Below are 12,552 nucleotides of genomic sequence, written 5' to 3'. Positions count from 1 at the left end.
ATACCAGGAAGTAGCCTAAATGAACAGGCACATGCAAATGACCTGCTACGGATGTGCGACAGGTTTGCCTTAAACCAGCAAATAGTAGAACCAACTAGGAAGGAGAACACGCTGGACCTCATTTTCACTAATAATGATGAATTGATCAGGAACATAATGATTACAAATACCTGTTACTCAGATCACAACTTAATTGAAGTTATGACAACCATGGGGAGTAGACCTTCAAAACCAGTCCAGATTCCCGGTGGAGGAGATTTCAGCAAATTCAACTTCAATAATAAACAGATAAACTGGGAGCAAATAAACCAGGACTTCACAGAAATAAACTGGGAAGAACAGCTAGAAAATGCAAACCTGAACCAGTGCCTGGAAAAAATAAGCTCAGTAGCACTAGAAATATGTTCAAACCGCATACCTCTAAGAAAAAAGAGGAAGAGATGCAGATTGGAACGGGAACGTCGTTCCCTATATAGGCGAAGAAAACGAATCGCGGAACAACTTGAGAGTCGCATCCTATCTCAAGAACGGCGAAGAAGGTTAGGTAGAGAAATAGAAACAATTGAACGGAAGCTACAAGAATCATACAAAGCCCAGGAGAGGCAAAGAGAGCAAAAGGCCATCAGTGAAATAGAAAGAAATCCGAAATATTTTTTCTCCTATGCAAAATCAAGATCAAAAACCACATCTAGTATCGGGCCCCTGCGAAAGGGAGATGGAACTTTCACCGATGACAACAAAGAAATGCGCGAGCTACTGAGAACGCAGTACGACTCTGTTTTCAGCGAGCCATTAAACACACTAAAGATTGATAACCCAAATGAATTTTTCATTGATACGATACCAACATCAAATCATATATCAGACGTCACCCTATCCCCACTGGATTTTGAAGAAGCCATAAACAGTATGCCTATGCACTCTGCACCAGGCCCGGATTCTTGGAACTCCATATTCATAAAGAACTGTAAAAAACCACTATCGCAGGCCCTCCACATTCTGTGGAGACAAAGCCTAGATACTGGCGTTATTCCTGATATACTAAAAACAGCAGAGATAGCACCACTTCATAAAGGAGGAAATAAGGCAGAGGCAAAAAATAACAGACCGATAGCGCTAACATCGCACATCATAAAAAATTTTGAGAGAGTGCTAAGAAGTAAAATCACAAAATACATGGAATCACAGCAACTCCATAACCCTGGACAACATGGTTTCAGAACAGGGCGCTCTTGCCTGTCGCAGTTGCTGGACCACTATGATATGGCATTAGATGCTATGGAAGACAAACATAACGCGGATGTAACTTACACAGATTTCGCAAAAGCTTTTGATAAATGTGACCATGGTGTTATTGCACATAAAATGCGTTCAAAAGGAATTACCGGAAAAATAGGCAGATGGATCTACAATTTCCTGACCAACAGAACCCAATGTGTAATAGTCAACAAAATAAAATCCAGCCCATCAACCGTGAAGAGCTCAGTCCCCCAGGGTACTGTGCTTGCTCCAGTACTTTTTCTCATCCTCATTTCGGACATAGACAAGAACACAACCTATAGCACTGTATCATCCTTTGCAGATGACACTAGGATCTTCATGAGAGTAGGCAACATAGAGGACACGGCGAACCTCCAGTCAGATGTAGATCAGGTCTTTCTATGGGCTACAGAAAATAATATGGTGTTTAACGAAGATAAGTTCCAGCTCATGTGCTATAGAAAAAATGAAAATTTAAAAACGGAAACCACGTACAAAACTCAGGCAAATCATAACATAGAACGAAAAGGCAATGTAAAGGATCTGGGTGTACTCATGTCGGAAGACCTTACCTTTAAAGAACACAATAAAGTAGCCGTCACAACTGCAAGAAAAATGACAGGTTGGATAACAAGAACTTTTCACACTAGAGATGCTATACCGATGATGATACTTTTCAAAACGCTTGTGCTCTCTAGAGTGGAGTACTGCTGCACAATGACAGCACCTTTCAAAGCTGGAGAAATTACTGACCTGGAGAGCGTGCAGAGATCCTTTACTGCTAGAATCCACTCAGTAAAACATCTAAACTATTGGGACCGACTAAAGAGCCTAAAACTGTACTCCCTTGAGCGCAGGCGGGAGAGGTACATAATAATTTACACGTGGAAAATATTAGATGGGCTGGTCCCAAACCTGCACAAACCTGAGTGTGCAACTGGTACTCTGAGAGAGAACTCTATCAACATCAGAGGTCCGAGACTGTTCAACACGCTTCCACTACACATAAGGGGCATAACTGGCCGACCCCTCACAGTGTTCAAGAGAGAACTGGATAAGCACCTCCAAAGGATACCTGATCAACCAGGCTGTGACTCGTACGTCAGGCTGCGAGCAGCCGCGTCCAACAGCCTGGTTGATCAGTCCGGCAACCAGGAGGCCTGGTCGACGACCGGGCCGCGGGGACGCTAAGCCCCGGAAGCACCTCAAGGTAACCTCAAGGTACTTAGAAGCCTGTTTTACTTCTGCAGAATTATTTATCCTGTAATAAATTTACCCCCCCATGTGTTGGTGTCTTCCTTCCCCTGATCAGAAATGTCAAATTTTACGAGATAGGAGTAGAGCTGTTTGTAGATAATTTTTTCAAATATTTTTGATAGTATGGGTAGGTTTGATATTGGTCTATAATTGTTTATGTCTGACGGATTACCTCCTTTATGAACTGGCGTTACTCTTGCTTTTTTAAGGATATCAGGGAAGGTATGACACTCAAGGGATTTGTTGAACAGCAGAGCTATAGGTGGCGCAAGGGCGTGGGAGGCGCTCTTGTATACAATGGATGGTATTTCACTGATGTTCCCAGCTTTGGTTTTTAGTGAATGTATGATGGACACAACATCTGTCGGGCTGACTGGTGAAAGGAGAAGAGAGTTTAGATAGCTGCCTGAGAGATATGTGTTGATATGTGTCTGAGTCTGTGGGATTTTACTGGCAAGGTTAGCATCAACCGATGAAATAGTCACTGCTTTCACAACAAAAGCGGTGAAGTTCTGCGAGGAAGAAAATGTATTACCATGATTTGGAAACTAACCGACTAAGTGCGCGCGCGCATCGAGCGGAGTACTTAAAAGCGCGCCCGCAGTCTCAGCGCCTCTTGCTCGCCTCCTCCTCGCTAGATACACTACAAAACGACCACAAGCCTTCGACATAGCCTTCCACGCCACCCCCCTGTCGCCTACAAGGGCGGCCCACACGGGGCTCCTGATTGAGTGAAGTTTTCATTGTTAGCTATAGGCGTTCCAGAGCAGCCGGCCCATCTCCATTATCCTAAGGTACAGTCCTGCCCGTGTTTCCCCTCCACGCCCGCGTGTGGGGCGCCCTGTTTTAGCTAGGAATGTCCCCAGCGCCTGTCCCCGGTCGTGCGTGTTCTGATGCAGTAGCTAGCTGCCCCAGGTTTATTTGCCCTCTCTAAGGACCCAGCCGTGCAGCCCGCACGGCTGGGTCCCTCCCCGCCCTCAGTCCCGTGCCCGGGCGTGCGGGTCGTGTCATGCACGTGTGGCTCCCCCTTCCGTACGAGGGCGGGCAGCGCCGCATCTGGTGGTGTCGCCCACGTGGCCAGGCTCAGTGGCGTGCTTACCCTAGGCGTGGTCCCTGGGGGCACCTTTTGCCCCTTGCGTGCGGGCTCCTCTACGCACGGGGGCGGGCGGCGCCACTGTGGTGGTGTCGCCTGTAGCGAGTAGATTATCCCAATAATATACTCTCTCCAAATGCATTGTTAATATTCCTGTCAACCTTTGGAGATGAATGAGGTGAGGCGTTGCCCGGGCAACACGGTGAGGTGTTGCCCGAGCATATAAGCAGCAGAATAGCAAACATTAACTAGTCTACTTTCAAGTGTGGTCTAGAGCAGACACTTGCGAGATACTGTACCGACGCTCAGTGCGCTCAACTCACACCAAAGTATCACCTGTGTACTTCTGTATATTCGACCAAATATATATATAGTATCTTAGTGTCTGTGTTTATTTGTCACCATACTTTACGTAACAATAGAACCGTTACACGCCAATCTGGACATGGCTCTCAGGGGCTTATTGCCCTATGCGGGGTCCCTAGGGGCTCTGCTTCGCCCTTGTCCTGCGGGCGCCTGGGCCACGAGGCATGCTCGTGCGGGCTCCTCTACGCCCGTGGGCCGGAGTCCCCCACGCCTGGTGGCGTGGCCAATGCGGACAGTCCTAATGGTTTAAATTCCTTGCCTAGGGGGCGTCACTGGGGCCCGGAGGTGTGCACGGCGTGGCCTAGTGCCCGTGCCTGGGGTACGGCGTGGGCCACGTGGACGGGCTCCTTACGGCTCTCACGCTTCTGGGGGCTGCATTAGGGGCCTTGCCTCTCTCCCGGGCTGAGGGGCACGGGGTGTGGGCGTACTGGGCTCTCGCCCGCCACTGAGGGCCTCCTGCAGGCGGCCTGGGGGGCCACGTAGGGTGCACGTGCAGGCTCCCCCTATGTCCCGTCCCGGCTGCTGATGTTCCGGCGGAAGTGGTTCCCGCCGATGATCCAGCAGCCGAAGGCTCAGCTGGCGGTGTTCCCTCTGAGCATGCCCTTCCCGCCGTCAGTGCCATGCCCGGGAGTGCGTGTCGTGCAATTCACGTGTGGGTCTCCCTGCACGAGGGCGGGCGGCGCCACACCTGGTGGTGTTGCCCGTGTGGCCTGGCCCAGTTTATTAATTCGTTATTTATTTACTACTTTAATAAATTCGAGAATTACCTCAGTTCCGAAGAATCGAGTCAGTCGAATCCAGCCAATTATTCTTTATTAGTGTTATCCTTTATAGTTATCATTATTTATTATTCTTTATTATAATCGTCATTAATCTATTCTTAATTATTGGATAGAGAACAACTGCTGTATCACATTACTCGATGTCGTATAACATAACTGAACAGTGCACAAGCGACTGTTAATCACTGGCTGGTTCGTCGCCCTTACTATTGTTATTATTCTCTATTATTTATTCTTTATAATTAATTATTCACCCAGCTGCTGAAGTTCCGGCTGGTGCGGCCCAGCCGATGATCCAGCAGCTGAGGCTTCAGTTACTAAGAATCTTTACTTTAAGAAATTTCAGCTTTATTTATGCTTATATTATCTTTAGTAAGATCAAGAATTACTTCAGGCCCGAAGATTCGATTCACCCGAATCCTGTCAATTATTTCTTAGTATTGTTATACTTAGTGTTTATTATTCTTTATTAGTATTCTTTATTATATTCGTTCTCCCCCGGTGATTATTAATTGTGGGATAAGTAACAATGGATGTACCACATTACTCGATGCCGCATAACCTAACTGAGCAGTGCGCCAGTGCTGCAATGGATGCAACTAGGGAGATTGTGACATGGCACATTGCTGTCGGAGCCTAGTGCCAGTTACACAACCTTACCTTGAGGTGCTTCCGGGGCTTAGCGTCCCCGCGGCCCGGTCGTCGACCAGGCCTCCTGGTTGCCGGACTGATCAACCAGGCTGTTGGACGTGGCTGCTCGCAGCCTGACGTATGAGTCACAGCCTGGTTGATCAGGTATCCTTTGGAGGTGCTTATCCAGTTCTCTCTTGAACACTGTGAGGGGTCGGCCAGTTATGCCCCTTATGTGTAGCGGAAGCGTGTTGAACAGTCTCGGACCTCTGATGTTGATAGAGTTCTCTCTCAGAGTACCTGCTGCACCTCTGCTTTTCAACGGGGGTATTCTGCACATCCTGCCATGTCTTCTGGTCTCATGTGGTGTTATTTCTGTGTGCAGGTTTGGGACCAGCCCCTCTAATATTTTCCACGTGTAAATTATTATGTATCTCTCCCGCCTGCGCTCAAGAGAGTACAGTTTTAGGCTCTTTAGTCGGTCCCAATAGTTTAGATGTTTTACTGAGTGGATTCTAGCAGTAAAGATCACAATGTTGACGGGTACACACAAACAAGGTCTCAATTATTATTCAGTCATTATCTCTGGTTATGTTTATTCACTTTCCCTGTTTATTATTATCCTCATATTCAATTATCCTTACTGGTTATTATAATTTCGCTACTCATTTGATTTGCCGCTGTTGTGCCGGCTGATGTGATCCCTGCCGATGATTCAGCAGCTAATGGCCCATCTGCCTTCGGGCCGGGCACAGCTGCTGATGTCCCGGCTGATGTGGATACGCTGCCGATGACCCAGCAGCTGATGGGCCAGCGTGTGCCAGCTGAGCGTGCCCCCCGGGGGCCACGCCCAGCCGCTGATGTTCCGGCTGTTGTGGTCCCAGCCGATAATCCAGCAGCTGATGGCCCAGCTGGTGGTGTTCCAAGCTGAGCACGCCCCTGGGGGCCAACCACAGCTGCTGACGACTGATGTGGTCCCAGCCGATGAGCCAGCAGCTGCAGGCTCAGCTGGCGGTCTTACAGCTGAGCATGCCCTTGTAATTAATCAGTCATTGTGACTGTGTTTTAACATTGACTTATAATTTATATTATTTAATATAATTTATATTTATAAAAATATATATTATAATAATTTATAATTTATTATAAATTTTATTGTTTTATTTGTATTATATTTATTTTATGTATTATTATTAATTGTATTAATTTTATTTTGATAATTTATATAAAAAATATTTATATAAATATTATTATATATAATTTATTATTGATAATTGCCGTGCCGGTGCCTACTAACTACTTGACGCTGACATTAACTACTTCTATTTCCCACTAACTACTTCCCACTGAGGAGGCGTCCGATTGTTCCAGGAGTTAGCACTTATTGTCTCGGGCAAGTACCATCACTAGGCTACTCGGATACTCCCACTCAGTTATGCTGGGACTTCATTCATTTCTACCCATTCCTGCCTTACGCAACAGGTGTCGCATCCAGTTATCCCCACTCTCGCAGCCTAAGTTGCCAGCAGTACACTTATGATGCGGATCCCACGCACCTGTGCCTTTGCTTTTCACGTTACCTCTGCACACCAGCTCCTGCCCACCCTTACTGCTTTAATACTTCCAGATCCACAATAGAACGAGGACGAAGAAAGCCTGTGATGATGGACCACGGCTCTCATGCCCAATGTGCGAGGTATCCTGGGAGGTGACCGACACGCTTCTAAGCGGACACCTCCACTCCACACCCGCGGGGCTCACCACAGCGACAATGACCGACACGGGGTCGACCCTGGGGAGTCGGCCTCGGAGTGGACAGCGTTCACATTCCCACACCCGCCTTGGGGCCAGCCTTCCAGGACTGGTCCCTGTGAGGGCGGGCTACTACGACGAAGATATACACGGGATCGACCAGTCATTCGCCATGGTGGAAAGCGCTCCCTGCATGGAGTACAAACCCGGCAGTAGGTACTCCTCCCAGGGCACAGTTGGTGGGCCATCCCGCCTCTCTGCTCCACGGCTCGTCAAGATGGCGCTCCGTCGGCCCACCATGCGAGCTGCGTCAGTTAGCAGCATCTGCCTAGTAGATCCGGAATGGTACCTTTTTCAGTCAGGAAAACCTGATTGTTTTTTAATGGCCTCTCCGGGCATACGGGCACACTTACGGCCACGGTAGCGAAAAGTCATGTTCCTACCTATAGCAGCCAGCTTCCGCTCGCCCTTCGGGGGTGGGGGTTCCCCGCCGCTGTCCCTCACGGGATTGGGGGTGCTCCGACGGAACCCCCAAAGTGATAAGCCAAGAATACCAAGAATTGGAATTACCGGAAATTCAATCATGCAACTTTCAATTAATAATAATAATAATAATATTTTATTTAGGTAAGGTACATACATACAATAAATTTTTACAAAGATTGGTTTACTTATAGGTAGAGCTAGTACATACAATGCCTAAAGCCACTATTACGCAAAGCGTTTCGGGCATGATTAGACATGTCTCTTCACTCTATTTGATTTAATACATTATCATTATAACGGCTATCCATTAATTTTATTTCTGTATAATAAGTTATGGTTATTCACTAATCATTATTAGTCACCATAATTAATTCCACTTTAATTATCTATTTATTCGTTATAATGAGCTATTATGCTTCTTCGTTTAAGGATTATCAATTATTTAATCATTAATTATGACTATTATTATTAATTAATTATTTGTATTTAAATAATTAATTATTAGTATTATTATAAAATAAAATAAGTCCCCCACTCTGTGAGCGTTTTCTTCCAACCACAGAAAAGAAGCTATTAAATTCATTCGCCATTTCTAAATCAGATGACGGTGTATGACCATCCTTAGAGAGTGTTATCTGGTTGTGGGAGTGTTGTTTAGTTCCTAGGATATTAGAGATGGTATTCCATGGGCTTTTCATGTTGCCTTTTGCTTCTTTGAATCTAGTCTCATAATATGAAAGTTTAGCTTTTCTTATGATACTGGTAAGCACTGAAGAGTACCTCTTAACTACTTCCTTTGTAACTAGGCCACTCCTAAATTTCTTTTCATATTCATGTTTTTTGTTGATTGATTTAATTATGCCACTTGTGAGCCACGGGTTATTTTTTCTTTTATCAGTTACTTGTTTGGTAAGGAGGGGACAGTGAGTGTTGTAGAGGCTTAGAGTTTTGGAGAGAAAGAGGTTAGTTGATGAGTTTATATCCTGTGAATTATTAAATTCAGATTCCCAGTTAATATTGTGGAGTGCATTAGAGAGATTGCCTAAAGCTGATTCACTGTGTAGCCTGAATGAGAGTTTCTTGCTTTCTGGTGGTGTTGTGTCCATGTTTGCTATGAGGAAGGTAGGATAGTGGTCAGTTGTTCTGTCATAGATTACCCCAGATGTAAGTGGAGCTGTTATATTAGTCGATAAGTGATCCAGGGTAGTGGCAGATGTTTGCTTGGTGATTGTGGGGATTAGCATACAGGAGTGCATGCTGTTACGGAAATAGTCAACTTGAGGGTTGTTTTGAAGACCCAGGTCAATATTGAAATTGCCTCCAAGAATGATGTGATTTTTGTTGAGATTGTTATTTATGATAAGATTCCTTACATTGTCTGAGAATGAAGCTATGTTGGTATTAGGAAATCTATAGATGGCACCGATAGTCAGAGAGGATTTAAGGGATTTACTGGAGAACTTGGCAAAGGTATATTCACAATAGTCGTCTCTATCACTAATGACACTATTGCAAGTGAAGGTATCTTTGTAATATATTGCTGTGCCACCACCTTTTTTATTAGGCCTGCAGTTATGAATGGCTTTATAATCAGCTAAATTGTAGAGTTGGGTATAGTCTTTACTTAGCCAAGTTTCTGTTAAAATGATGAATGATAATTTAGTACCTAGTGCTGTGAGTAGTGCATTTATATCATCAAAATGTTTACCAAGTGACCTAACATTTTGGTTGTAAACTGATAAGCAGGTGCTATTTAGGAGTTTGTTTTTTGCAAGATTTGTTGTGTAATACCTGCAATAATGATGATCAATGTGCTGATTTGTGTGGGTATGGGACAGAAGATTTCGATCAGGATCAATATCAGTAAGCATAAAGACACAATAATGCCACGATACAATAAGATAAGCAATTACAGGAACAGATAAATACTAAATCTGCTGTAAATAGAAAGTAATTATAGCAAAACACAGCAATAAACGTAGGTACACAAAAAATAGAAACAATTAGAAGTAGAATAAAGATCCCCGTTGATAGCCAGGAAGGATCGTAATGCTCCTCATATTATGCTCCAGTATAACCCTGAGATGTTTCCCTAATTGTACTTAGGATTCCCTGTTCATTATTGTGTATTGTTCTGATCTGCTTTTGTGTAAAAAATTCTTGCAAAGTAACTGTAAATATTTTTTTGACCATTTTACTGTAATTATCCTACTTAACATCATCTGTACTTGTAAAGTAAAGCTGTAAATTACCTGTTTAACACTTTTTATCAATTTTAACCTTATTTATTTAAAACTTTCTATTAGTTTAAGAATTTGCTTAAAGGTTAGTTTAAGGACTTGCGCGAAACGCTATGCGTGCTAGTGGCTTTACAAGATTGTAATTTTCAAGTTAAACTCTATGTTCTCTCGTAATGCCCAATGTACCTTCTTGTATATAAATAAATAAATAAATAAATGAATAAATAAGTATAGCGGCACATGTAACTCATACCTCTCGTGTGAGTGACAGTGGACCCCCATACCCATCCTGTGGGCGGCAGTGGACCCCCATACCCATCCTGTGGGCGGTAGTGGACCCCCATACCCATCCTGTGGGCGGTACTGGACCCCATACCCATCCTTTAGGCGGTACTGGACCCCATACCCATCCTTTAGGCGGTACTGGACCCCATACCCATCCTGTGGGCGGTAGTGGACCCCATACCCATCCTGTGGGTGGTTGTGGACCCCATACCCATCCTGTTGGCGGTAGTGGACCCCATACCCATCCTGTGGGAAGTAGTGGATCCCATACCCATCCTGTGGGCGGTAGAGGACCCCATACCCATCCTGTGGCCGGTAGTGGACCCCATACCCATCCTGTTGGCGGTACTGTACCCCATACCCATCCTGATGGCAGTAGAGGATCCTACACCCATCCTGTGGGCGGTAGTGGAACCCCCTATACCCATCCTGTGGGCGGTAGTGGACCCCAAACCCATCCAGCGGGCGGAAGTGGACCTCAATACCAATCCAGCGGGCAGTAGTGGACCCCACACCCATCCTGAGGGCGATAGTGGACCCCATACCCAACCAGTGGGCGGTAGTGGACCCCATACCCAACCAGTGACGGTAGTGGACCCCATACCCATCCTGTGGGCGGTAGTGGACCCCATACCCATCCTGTGGGCGGTAGTGGACCCTAATACCCATCCTGTGGGCGGTAGTGGACCCTAATACCCATCGTGTGGACGATAGTGGACCCCCATACCCATCTTGTTGGTGGTAGTGGACCCCATACCCATCCTGTGGGCAGTAGTGGACCTCATACCCATCCTGTAGGCAGTAGTGGACCCCATACCCATCCTGTAGGCGGTAGTGGACCCCATACCTATCCTGTTTGCGGTAGTGGACCCCATACCCATCCTGTTGGCAGTAGTGGACCCCCATACCCATGCTGTTGGCGGTAGTGGACCCCCATACCCACCCTGTGGGCAGTAGTGGACCCCATACCCATCCTGTGGGCAGTAATGGACTCCGCACCCATCCTGTGGGCGGTAGTGGACCCCAATACTCATCCTGTGCCGCTAGTGGACCCCATACCCATCCTGTTGGCGGTACTAAACCCCATACCCATCCTGTGGGCAGTAGTGGACCCCATACCCAACCTGTGGGCAGTAGTGGACCCCATACCCATCCTGTAGCAAGTAGTGGACCCCATACCCATCCTGTGGGTGGTAGTGGACCCCATACCCATCCTGTGGGCAGTAGTGGACCCCATACCCATCCTGTTAGCAGTAGTGGACCCCATACCCATCCTGTGGGCAGTAGTACACCCCATACCCATTCTGCAGGCAGTAGTGGACCCCATACAAATCCTGTGGGCAGTAGTGGACCCCATTCCCATCCTGTGGGCAGTAGTGGACCCCATGCCCGTCCTGTGGGCAGTAGTGGACCCCTTACTCATCCTGTGGACAGAAGTGGACCCCATACCCACCCTGTGGGCAGTAGTGGACCCAATAACCATCCTGTGGCAGTAGTGGACCCCATACCCATCCTGTGGGAGGTAGTGGACCCCATACCCATCCTGTGGGGCAGTAGTGGACCCCATACCCATCCTGTGGGCAGTAGTGGACCCCATACCCATCCTGTGGGCAGTAGTGGACCTCATACCCATCCTGTGGGCAGTAGTGGACCCCATACTCATTCTGCGGGCAGTAGTGGACCCCATACAAATCCTGTGGGCAGTAGTGGACCCCTTAACCATCCTGTGGGCAGTAGTGGACCCCATACCCATCCTGTGGGCAGTAGTGGACCCCATGCCCGTCCTGTGGGCAGTAGTGGACCCCATACTCATCCTGTGGACAGAAGTGGACATCATACCCACCCTGTGGGCAGTAGTGGACCCAATACCCATCCTGTGGGCAGTAGCGGACTCCATACCCATTTAATGGGCACTAGTGGGCCCCATACCCATTCTGTGTCCAGCAGTTGACTCCATACACATCCTGTGGGCAGTAGTGAACCCCATACCCATTCTGTGGGCAGTAGAGGACCCCATACCCATCCTGTTGGCAGTAGTGGACCCCATACCCATCCTGAGGCAGTAGTGGACCCCATACCCATCCTGTGGGCAGCAGTGGACCCCATACCCATCCTGTGGGCAATAGTGGACCCCATGCCCATTCTGCGGGCAGTAGTGGACCCCATACCCATTCTGCGGGCAGTAGTGGACCCAATACCCATCCTGCGGGCAGTAGTGGACCCCATACCCATCCTGCCGGCAGTAGCGGACGCCATTCCCATCCTGTGGGCCGTAGTGGACCCCATACCCATCCTGCGGGCAGTAGTGGACCCCATACCCATTCTGTGGGCGGTAGTGGACCCCATACCCATTCTGTGGGCGGTAGTGGACCCCATACTCATCCAATGGGCAGTAGTGGAC

This window comes from Procambarus clarkii, chromosome 23, assembly GCF_040958095.1.
Source record: "Procambarus clarkii isolate CNS0578487 chromosome 23, FALCON_Pclarkii_2.0, whole genome shotgun sequence".
NCBI lineage: Eukaryota > Metazoa > Arthropoda > Malacostraca > Decapoda > Cambaridae > Procambarus > Procambarus clarkii.
This window is presented reverse-complemented; position numbering follows the sequence as displayed.